We start from the raw sequence: 11882 nt of genomic DNA on the forward strand, positions 1-11882 counted from the left end.
CACTGGACACCGGTTCTAATCCCAGAGGCCCCACTTACCATCCTGCTCCCTGCCTGTGGCCCGGGAAAGCAGTCGAGGACGGCCCAAGGCCTTGGGACCCTGCACCCACGTGGGAGACCTGGAGGAAGTTCCTGGCCCCAGGCTTCAGATCGGCTCAGCTCTGGCCATTGCAGTCACTTGGGGAGTGAATCATCGGACAGAAGATTTTCCTCTCTATCTCTCCTCTTCTCTGTATATCTGACTTTGCAATACAAAATAAATAAATCCTTAAAAAAATGACCTTGGCAAAGCTGCCCACTTGGCAGTACAGCCCCTGCCTGAGGTGCAGCAAGTTCCTGGAGACAAAGGCTGAGACCTCACAGTGCCCTTGGGGGGCTAGAACGAGGGGCGCCATCACAGAGCCATGGCATCGGGTCACGTTGGGCAGCCACTTTGGGGTTTGCGATCCTGGTTCCCCCAGCAGTCTCTTGGCCTGGCCCGGATGGTGGCACCTCTGACAACAGTGGCTGCCTTCCTGGAGCACTTCATGCTGACCCCAACACTGTGACAGCTGATGGCAACAAAACAACTTGAACCTGGTCCACTGTTGGTCACTGCTGAGCGCACCTCTGCTTCTGCAAGAACACAATCTAAAACAAAAACCACACAAAACAGCTCATCCTTAAAGGATGCCATGGGACTTCCTGCAAGCATAAAAACAAAAGAGAAAGCTCCAGAGACTGGATCTGCAAGCCCTCGACCAGGTGGCCTCGCTTGGTCACAGAGAGCCACTGCATGTCCTTGGCCTTGCCTTTGCTGGCTTCCGCGAGCTTGACCTCCTGGCCCGGGCCAGCCTGGGGCCTCACGTGCACTGGCCAAAGCTGTTTGGGAGCTGCCGCGGCTTGGCCTCCAGGTACCTCTCTTCCTGCTAGACCTGCACCATCTGCTGCTTAGTATTCTCCTGAGGAAGGCGAGTTTTTTTCTTTTTTTCTTCTTTTAAAATCAGAGGTAGTTATCCTTACATGTTGGCTAAAGTTCAACTGTCTGGAAAATCCGCCCCAAAACTATTATCAAAAAGTGGCTGTACAAAAAGATACAACAAAGAAAAAAGAAAATGTGTATTTTAGGAAAAAAATCCTCACGTCAGAATTGCTTATGAGCCTGGCACAGTAGCCTAACAGCTAAAGTCCTCACCTTGAACACACCTGAATCCCATTTGGTCACCAGTTCTAATCCCAGCTGCTCCACTTCCCATCCAGCTCCCTGTTTGTGGCCTGGGAAAGCTGGAGACAGCTCAAGTCCGTGGAACCCTGCATCCACATGTGAAACCTGGAGGAGGCTCCTGGCTCCAGGCTTTAGGTAGGCTCAGCTTTGGCTCTTGTGGCCCCTTGGGGAGTGAATCAAAAGATGGAAGATCTTTCTCTTTGTAGATCTGTCTTTCCAATAAAAATAAAATAAATCTTTTACAACAACAAAATATTGCTTATGTAAGACAAAAAGTATCCCAGAGAGTTGGGAACCTTTGACTTTGTTTTACAAAAAGTGGGTATAATTTAAACGAAGTTTTTAAAATTCTAAAACTGATTGGACTTAAATGTATTGTTTGGCTCACAAATTGTAATGTGCCAGTCACCTCCCCTGTGATAAATGGTAAAAACATTACAAAGGCTGCACAAACCCTTGACTCTGCAGGTGCATGCTATCTGGAGGGGGGAGTGGTTTAGCACATTCTTCCATTACTCCTGGGGTTGGCCTCTATTGTGAAGACTTATCGCCCTCCATTGCAATGTCTTCCATTGTAATGTCTTCCATTGTAATGCAGCCAACTAGATTGAGTGCTGCTTGAGGGCAGGATGGTGCTTAGATCAAACAAATGTCTCAGGAATGTTTGAGCACTAAGCAAACACGCTCTTTGTGTTAGAATACACAATTCACAAAGGGTTGTCTTTGCTCCCCTCACGCACTCTCCCTTCAGTTTGTAGCAGGCAGTCCCCCACACCTCCTTCCCCGACCTCTCCCTGTCCTTTCTCCTGACCCCCCAATCTCTCACTAACAAGGCTGGGGCAAAAAAAAAAAAAAAGAGGAGGGGGAGGTGGAAGCCTCTAGCAAAAAAAAAAAAAAAAAAAAACACCTGACCTGGTTGCAGACTACAGTTTTGTTCTTTGCTAATCTTGATGTCATTGTTTATCCTTTAGATAACTAAGGTGATCTTGAAATTTTGTGTCCCACTTAAATGAGCTTTCAAATGCCTAACAATTCCGGATGTTAAGATAAAAGAATTGAGGGCCTTGGATTTACACAGAAATTCCTGCTTTTGATTCAAATGAAGTAGCAAGTCCAGGGCCTCCCAGAGTCCCTGGGGGAGTTAACCTTGAGAGGTTTAAGGGAAAATGGAAACTTCAAATTGAATAGAGAAAAAAAAAAATTACACACAGATAACTGAAGGGCAGAGTCCAGGAAAGCCCCTCTCCTCCCCTCCGCCCGGTCTGACCCTTTTCCTTTGCCTCTGCTTGTTCTGGGAAAGACTTAGACCAAGTGTTCTGTCTTCCTATCTGGTTGTCAGAATCGCCTGGAATCCTTAGTAAAATTTCCACTTCTGGGCCTCCTGCCATTTCACTTGTGCCGCCGCTCCCTCCACTCTCCCCCACCCCACGCCCCGACTCTAAATTCCGAGTTCGTCGGGCTGCAGTGGTACCAATGGCGTAGCTGGTGAACTGCCTCCCCATAATGAAAGCTGTGCAGATTGAACAACCAAGACCTAGGACGCGAGTCCCTAAAAACGGCCTCCAAGGATCCCACAAGCTGCCCCTAAGTGGGCTCAGTAATTTGGCAGCTTTAACCTTTAGCTGCCAAACTAAAGTGAGTTTTCTTGGGGTGGTCGGAAGCAAGCAGGGGAAGCCAGAGAGTCGGACTCAGAGGAAGAAAACAAAAAACCTAAAGTTTAAAAGAAAATACAAAGGATTCAGTGACAGCATGAGCCTGATGCAGCCTAGAGAAGGGGCCGCATGGAAGGAGAGCATCAGGAAGGCAGACCAGCTGAGAAAAAGGAAGGAATTAAACAGGGGATGGAGCCAGTATTCCGGTGCCACAGCAGGTTAAGCTGTGCCTGAAATGGCCACATCCCAGAGGAATACTGGATCAAGTCCCTGTTGCTCCTTGGCCCCCCCAGCTCCCTGCCAATGCACCTGGGAAAGCAGCAGCAGACGGCCTGTGCGCACCGGCGGCGATGTGGGACACCCCGGGCGGAGTTCAGGCTCCTGGCAATCTCACAAACTCTGAGATTCTGAAGACAAAGTTTGTTGGATGGAAAGTTCACCTGATTACCCAACAGCATTTTCCTTGATTTGAAAGGCCTGGGAAAGATCCCAAGGGCGGCTCAAAGCCTTGGGACCCTGCACCTGTGTGGGAGACCAGGAACAGGTTCCTGGCTCCTGGCTTCAGATTGGCTCATCTCGGGCTGTTGTGGCCACTTGGGGAGTGAACCAGAAGGTGGGAGACCTTTCTCTGTGTCTCCTTCTCTCTATAAATCTGACTTTCCAATAAAAACAAAAAATAAATCTTAAAAAAAGATGAACAAAATTGATACACACAACAGAATTATTCCAGAAACAATTACATAATACACACTTAGAAGAATGACAGCCAAATAAGATTATATGCTAAATGATTTCATTTATTTTTTAAAGATTTACTTTATTTTTATCGCAAAGTCAGATATACACAGAGGAAGATCTTCCATCCAATAATTCACTCCCCAAGTGACCACAACGGCCAGTGCTGCACCAATCCAAAGCCAGGAGCCAGGAACCTCCTCCAGATCTCCCACGCGGGAGCAGGGTCCCAAGGCTTTGAGCTGTCCTTGACTGCTTTCCCAGGCCACAGGCAGGGAGCTGGGAAGTGACCCTGGCCTGTTCAAGGCGAGGACTTTAGCCGCTAGGCCAACACGCCAGGCCCATTAATATTAAATTTAAACAATTTTGTTGTTGTTTATTTGAAAGTAAGAATTATAGAGAAAAAAGAGAATCTTTCATCCACTTGTTGTCTCACCAAATGGCCAAACTGGCCAGCCTGGAACAGTCTGAACTCAGGAGAGCCTCTTCTGAGTCTCCCATGTGGGTGTCAACGGCCCAACCATTGCGCCATCTTGCACTGCTTTCCTAGGCACTGTAGCAGGGAACTGTATCAGAAGTGGGTAAGCTGGGACTCGAACCAGAACCCATGTGAGATACTGGCACCACAGGCAGTAGCCTAACCTGTTACTACCACAAGGCTGGTTATATATTAAATTGTTTAAAATGAAAAGTAGGGCTAGCATTGTGACTCAATAGGCTAATCCTCCACCTGCAGGCACCAGGATCCTATATGTCTGCCGGTTTACAATCCAGCTGCTCCATTTCCGACCTACCTCCCTGCTTATGACTTGGGAAAGCGGCAGAAGATGGCCCAAAACCTTCGAACCCTGCATCTATGTGGGAGATCCAGAAGAGGCTCTTGGCTTTGGATCTGCTCAGCTCTGGGCATTGGAGCCCATTGTTGCATGAACCAGTGTTTGGAAGACCTTTTCTTTCTAGATCTCCATATTTATAAAACTCTTTCCAATAAAAATAAGTAAATCTTTAAATAAATGAATTGACTAATAAATACAATGAAAAATTATTTTACAGACAGCAGATCAATAGTTGCCTGGGAGAAGGAAGAACCGAGAGGCCCAGAGGATGGATCTTCAAGGGGCTGAAGGAGGGTTTTGGAGTGGCACATATGTTCATGACCTTGACAGCAAATGTTTACACACTATAACCTGATCAGTCATGCAAAATTTCAGTCATTTTGTATCTTGTTTCACTTTGCTATATTACTATTTTACTTAAGATATCCTTCTATTAATTTTTTTTCAGAAATATCATCCGTGATGAGTTGAACATTTTTAAAAATCAGTCTTTCAATAGAGGTCATGTGAAAGGCATGGATCTCCTACTGTGCTACCCTTGACCCTTCCAGACATGATCACAATCCAAAATGCATACATGTAGAGAAAAATAAAGAAACCCCTTAGGGGAACAATGTTAACTACATGAAAATATTTAATAACATGGGGCAATTATCATGACATAGGTGGAAAACAGAGCAGATTACAGTAGAAACTATTTAGAATGAATAACCCCGAGTTTTCCAAACCGGCCTTGAGAAGCAGAACATACAGTCCATTTCTGAGTAGTGCCTTTCACAGAGTGCTGGATTCGTACATTAAAAGCAAGTGCAGGTGTCAAGTTCACCTTAATAATATGTTCTGTGGTGAGTACATACACTGTTTAGTGTCAACATTTAGCAAATAGCGTTACCATTTTTTAAAACTATGGGCTTATTGTAAGGAAGAAGTAAAACTGTTTTATTTTGCTATTCACCTGTTTCATCCCACTTGGTTTATAGCATAAGGTCACAAGTAACTTTTCCATCAAGGAAAGAAATAACATATTGAAAAATGAAGTTTAAATTGCTCTCATTAAGTAGAGTATGTTCACATCTTTTGACAAATTAAATATCTGAAAAATTGGCAGTGAAGCTTGTACTTCTGCATCATAAATGGTGCTCACTGTACACAAATCGTAAATAATTAAGTAGCATTAAGTAAGGGAAGCAATGGCCAGAGGGTCTCTGCTTACAAGTGACAATGTCACAGTCAGATTTTCACAACTCCAATGTTACTGAGAAGGCTGTGTGGGAATGATTTGAGCATAATATTTATGTCTGAGATAAAACTCTTCCATTGTTTCTTTCTGCCAAAAATAAATAAATAAATAAATAAATAATAAGGCCAGGGAAAGAAAACATCTCATTTGAATGTAGCGCTAAATCCAAAGGCAGTACAGCTGTTTGGTTTTGGTTGTTTAGCTCAGCTGTTTTATTCTGAGAACAGCCCGGCTGCCTTTTGATGTTGTCTGTTATTCCAGGCTGTGATTTGGGCTGGGGGAGTTGTTAAGTGCTTGAGAGCCCAGAGGGTTCAGTCGCCTCTTGGGCTTTGGTGCCACTTCTTGGTCCACACTGCCAATAGACATTCCTCTCCTTTCTCTCCAAGAGCAGCACTGCTAGTGCAAGCATAAAGCAGGACTTTTTCAATGGAAAATTTGTGAATCCCTAATTCAGATTTGAAACGAAATATCTGTACGATGTTAGGAAATGATTAACAACTGCTTCTATGTTGTGGTTACTTTTATTTTTTTTAAGTAATCTTTGAGACATACTAAATGTTTACAAATGAAAAAAAACATGTCAGAGGTATACTTTTATATGATGAAAGGAAAACAAGGCAGGGGACAGGGAGCCAACAGGCTAACTCCAGTTGGGCTGCGTCTGGACCATCGCTAAGGCTGGGCGGCAGTGAGGATACTGTGGCACAGCGAGTTAAGCTGCCGCTCGAGATGTCAGATCCCACAGCGGAATGTCTGGCTCTGACTCTCACCTCCACTTCTGATCTGACTTCCTGCTAGTGCACTGCTGCTTCCTGTGGAACAACAACGATGGTTCAAGTACTGGGGCCCTGCCACCCACAGAACACCCAGATCCAGTCTGAGCTCCTGGCTTCAACCCGCCAACTGCACCTGCTGTGGTAGGAATTTGTCAGTACACCACTGGACAGAAAATCACACACTCTCTCTCCCTTTCAAACAAATCAAAGTAGTTCAGGAAAAAAAAAAAAAAAAAAACCTCAGAAGATTCTCCAATATCACACTTTAAATGATGTTCATTATACTGTTCTCACAACTTTTCATATTTATTTGCAAATTTCCATGATCACATAATAGGATAAATTTTAAAACGTAAATGTTTGCTAGACTGTCTGTAACGGCAAATAATTGGAGACCTTATTCCTATGTAGCAACAGTCGAATGGTTATAATTAACGAAGAGGCATTTAGCTGTCCAGTTGCGTGACCCCCCACTCCCAACTTGAGAGCTGAAAGATCTTGCTGCCAAGGACTCTGAATGACATTCCATGAAGAAAGCCTCGAGCTGAATGGAAATGTGGCGGCTGGCTGATGAGGACTTGCTCAGCGCAAGCCCCTAAAACAGGAGTAAATCATCTACTTGGACATCTGATGCATAGCTATGCCAACAATGCGGTGACTCAGAACCAGCCAGTGCTGACAAACATGCAATGATGTCACCATTTCCTGCCCTGGAGAGGTCTCTTGGAGGGGGAGGGACGGCCTTAGGCAGGTAACGCAGATCAAGGGCCTAGGAACATCAGGTTCTTTCCCTTCATTCTTCGCTCAGGTGTGATGGCCAGCAGTGCCCTTGTCATTCCGTTCACTCTTCCATCTAGTCTTTTCAGGTTAATGGCAAAGCACCTCTGGAGGTCTTGCAGGCACTGGGATGTGCTCCTGTAATATGGCAGCTCTGATCCTCCACTGTTCCTGCTCTTCTCCGGATCTGCTTTTCTCTCCTCAGAGCAGATACCTCTGCCTACTACCATCTTATCAGGACTCACCTGCTACTCCTAACAGGCTCCGACTGGTCACATCTGGAACATACTTCCACCCCCAAGGGAAGTCCTTTAGATGAGATGAAAGTTGCCCTGAAATCCAGTTTCCCTGCTCCCTCAACTCCAAAGTGTGCTTACTTACACTCAGATGGAGTCTCCCAGTCTTTGAAGCAAGTATGTCAATGTGCGAGGATTTAAGGAGCTGAAGTCCGAACACATTTCTCTGCTACTAGCATGGCATCCATACGGAAAACGAGTCACTTAACCTTCTCATGGATTATTTTGCAAATCAATAAATGGATATTGTATTACTAAATATGTTACAGCACAGCAGGAAATACATGGTCAAGGGTGTAAATAGCACTGGCATGTAGTACGTTGGTACTGTCTGAAAAATGCTTGCCTGTGGCCATCACACTTAAAAGATTATAGCTCATCTCTTTGACTTTTGACACTGCTGTTTCTAGTCATGGTATGATCACACATCTTCATACTGTACCTATAGAGATATACTTACAGAAAAACAAACATATTTATTTTTTATTGGAAAGGAAGATGTACATAGAGAAGGAGAGACTGAGAGGAAGACCTTCCATTGCTGATTCACTCCCAACTGGCCGCAAAGGACAGAGCTGAGCTGATCAGAAACCAGGAGCCAGGAGCCTCTTCCAGGTCTCCCACGAGAGTGCAGGATCCCAAGGCTTTGGGCTGTCTTTGACTGCTTTCCCAGGCCACAAGCAAGGAGCTGGAAGTGGAATAGCCAGGACAAGAACCGGCATGTATATGGGATCCTGGCGCATCGAGGCAAGGACTTTAGCCACTAGGCTACCGCGCTGAAACCCAGACGCAAACTTAATTAAAAAAAAAAATAAAGAAAGGAAACAAAAACTACCTTGCTATTAGCCCTCACTGCAACGAGACCTGTGGCCAAGACACCACTCTCCAAGTCTCCTTGCCCAGGTCTGCTCTTCTCAGTCACTGACCCACACATGTGTGAGGGCATAAACCCTGGCCAAAGTTCACCCCCGATACAACTACTAATGGTGTTCATATCCAAAATTTGCCTCCAGGTCATGGCAAATGAACTTGGACCCAAGATAAAAGTGCCTACTTATACACTGTTGGTCTATTAACATGTAATGTAATCACTGATATGGTAGGACTTGGATCTGCCATTTTCTTATTTGTTTCCCCCCACTGGGTGCCGTTTGTTTTTGGCATTTCCGTTCCTGCTTTCTATCATTCTTCTTGGTTATCTATTTTATAAAACTCTATCTCAGTGTGTCTAAGGGCTTTTTAGCTACATCTCTTTAGCTAAGTCAACATGTTTAGACTGAGCAGCTGTGCAAGCCCTTGCTTTTTACGATGGTTGTCAAACACATGACATCTATGATAGAAACCTGCAGAACGCAAGGCTGTCATTTTTGCTTTAAACATTTAGAAAATGTAAAGAAATTAACGAGAAAGAAAGTAAAACCACTGGTAAAGTAGTTCTAGTATTCTTAAAGGAAAATATTCTTAGTAAAAAGCCTAGAAAATGGAAGCCCTTAATATCATACCTATCACAACATTTGGATTCTTATAACTCCTAAGTAATTGGCTTAACTTTCATTATTTTTAATTTCTCGCTTTTAGACAAACTTTATCTAAAACCTTTCCAAGATTATATAAACAGCTTTAAAGAAAAAAAAAAAAAATCTCTTGGGCCCAGACCCAGTAGTCTAGTGGCTAAAGTCCTCGCCTTGCATGCTCCAGGATCCCATACGGGTGCCAGTTTGTGTCCTGGCTGCTCCATTTTCCATCCAACTCCCTGTTTGTGGCCTGGGAAAGCAGTCAAGGATGGCCCAAAGCCTTGGGACCCTGCTCCCGTGTAGGAGACCCGGAAGAAGCTCCTGGCTCCTGGCTTCAGATAGGCTCAGCTCTGGTCATTGCAGCCACTAGGGTAGTGAACCAGCCAACCGAGGATCTTTCTCTCTGTCTCGCCTTCTCTCTCTGAATCTGCCTTTCCAATAAAAATAAATCTCTTAAAAAAAAAAAAAACAACTCTGTGGTTTCACTTCTGCTTAGCACCTGCAACTTCAAGTAACACTTTCCAGCCCCCACCAAGTCACTGATGCTTCTCTCCAGTTCATCACAGAGATTAGTGACTTATATATAAAGGTCCTTCACTTTTAGGTACTGTTTATTTATTCATCGAAAGCCAGAAGTAACCGACCCTCCATATGCTAGTTCACTCTGTAAATGAACTTCAACAATGACAGAGAAGCCAAAAGGCAGGCGCTCCATCTGGGTTTCCCATGTGGAAGTCGGGAACCCCAGTGCCTGAGGCATTATCTGCAGCCTCCCAGCTGCGGGAAGCCCACGGGAAGCAGGGCAGGCCCGCATCCAAGGCTCGCTGCTCCATCCTGGACACGTCCCAAGTGGTAGCTTCACCTGCTGGGCCAAGATGCCCCCCAGAAGGCTCTCTGTATTAGCATATTTTTACAAAGTTGCAAAATTTGTTATTTACAATTTGTCTTTACTGTAAGACTCTCTGAGCATCTTCATTTCCTGTTTATTCCAACTATTTCTTTGGAGCTATAGCAATTTGGCAAGACTTGAGCAATAAACAAATCTGGATGCAATTGGGCAATTGTGTGGCATGATAAAGAAAGATGTAGATAAGTACAAAAAGTCTTTGGAAAACACAATCAAAAGTTTACCTCTGGTGCAAAAATCTTGAAATCTCTACAGTCTTTCCTTATATAGACTTTCCACAGATTGAAGCACACACATATGAATAATACGCATATGCAACCATGTGCATGGTTGTCAAAACAGCAATAAATTTTTATCTTCATACTCAAGATTATCACCCTGATGATCCCAAAAACTTTTGTGGAGTAACAACGAACCAAGAAAAAGATACTTGGTTTACAAAAATAATAAAAAGTCTAGGTTTTTGTGTAACAAACTCCTCCAACCCCATGACTTCCAAGTGATACATGCCATCTTTTCTTAATAGTTCTTACTAAAAGCTATAATTTCCAGATCATATCATCCATAAATCTGTAATGAGAAATTAAAGTCTTTCATTGATTAGTTTCACACTGCAGTGAGGAATGTAACCAAAGACAGAGTTGCTCTAACTTCAAAGTAGAGACCAGATTCAGTAATGGAGAATAAAGCCCTTCTTTGTTTTGTTTCAGTCCGCAAATTGATCCCGAAAGGTCTGGTGGGCTTAGCTGCAGATAAGATGAGGAATCTAGCTGGATTTTGGAAAACATTTTTATGTAGGCAAGCTAGGTCATGCTTATCTAAGTATTTTCTAATTGGATGCCTTTAAGTGATGCACTTAATGTAAGCCAAGATGTAAGAATGAAAGGACAAAAAAGTACAATACACTACTGAGGCAGTAGTGGGGAGGTGGCAGAGGAAGGGTGAAAAGTGACCACAAGTAGTCCACAGAATACTACTTAGTTAGAATCAAGTCCCATAATTACATTGTGGTCAAGCTGGAACTTGGTGTATTGTTAAAGTTTTGTCTAACTGCCGCAGCTTGCTTACTAAAACGGCTAGTTATGTTTGAATCCAAATATTCACTTAATGGATATAGCAATAATCAGATATTACCTACTGTTCTGAAAAGTGTGTTGTGTATCATTGCCTTTCAAAACTCACTTTCCTTTGAAAATTCACTCAGAACATTTAAACATACACAAGGCATTACATGTTTGCGTTAGAATCCATTTTCGCATTCACACACCTTATCAAAAAAATGCAGCACACAGTCTCTCACGAGGGTACCATGAAGAGAAATCCAGCAGCAAACACTGGATCTATTCAATTGCTGCCGTGGTTTACACCGATTCACACAGCACCAGAATGTCATTTCTTGGCACCTCCTTTATCAATCCATAAGAGCAGAAATACAAAGACATCTAGGAAGAAGTGTTAAGAAAAAAAAAAAAAGCATGTATGATTTCCACTGGCAACTGGAAAAATAATTCGAGTGTTTTAAGTGTCATGAAAGTGTCTGACTACAAAAATAAGTTAACAGTGAACATGACTAGTAATAGACTGAGGGGGTGAAGTGAGCTTTGGGCAGGCGAGGGTTGGAACAGGTAACAGTGGCAAGCCAGAGGACAGCCTTACACAAGGTGAAGGATGGGCCAGGAAGGGGGAAAAAAAAACCAGCCAAGATCTGCAAAGGGTAAACCGGTAGCAAGCTAAATCCAGCTCAGTTCTGGGAGCCGAAGCCCAGGCACAAGTGTGCACACACAACAAAACTGGACTGGGTGGGCAACATGTGAACTACCCCCACCTCCTCAAAACTGTACATGAGGCTTGTTCCCTTTCTATCAATTTGGAAAATTGTTTTAAAAAACATAAACTATTCTCAATTACAATGGAAGACTAACACATCTCTAGACATAGTTGTCTTC

The sequence above is a fragment of the Ochotona curzoniae genome, unplaced genomic scaffold, assembly GCF_017591425.1.
Source record: "Ochotona curzoniae isolate NIBS_2020 unplaced genomic scaffold, NIBS_Ocur_1.0 contig_64, whole genome shotgun sequence".
NCBI lineage: Eukaryota > Metazoa > Chordata > Mammalia > Lagomorpha > Ochotonidae > Ochotona > Ochotona curzoniae.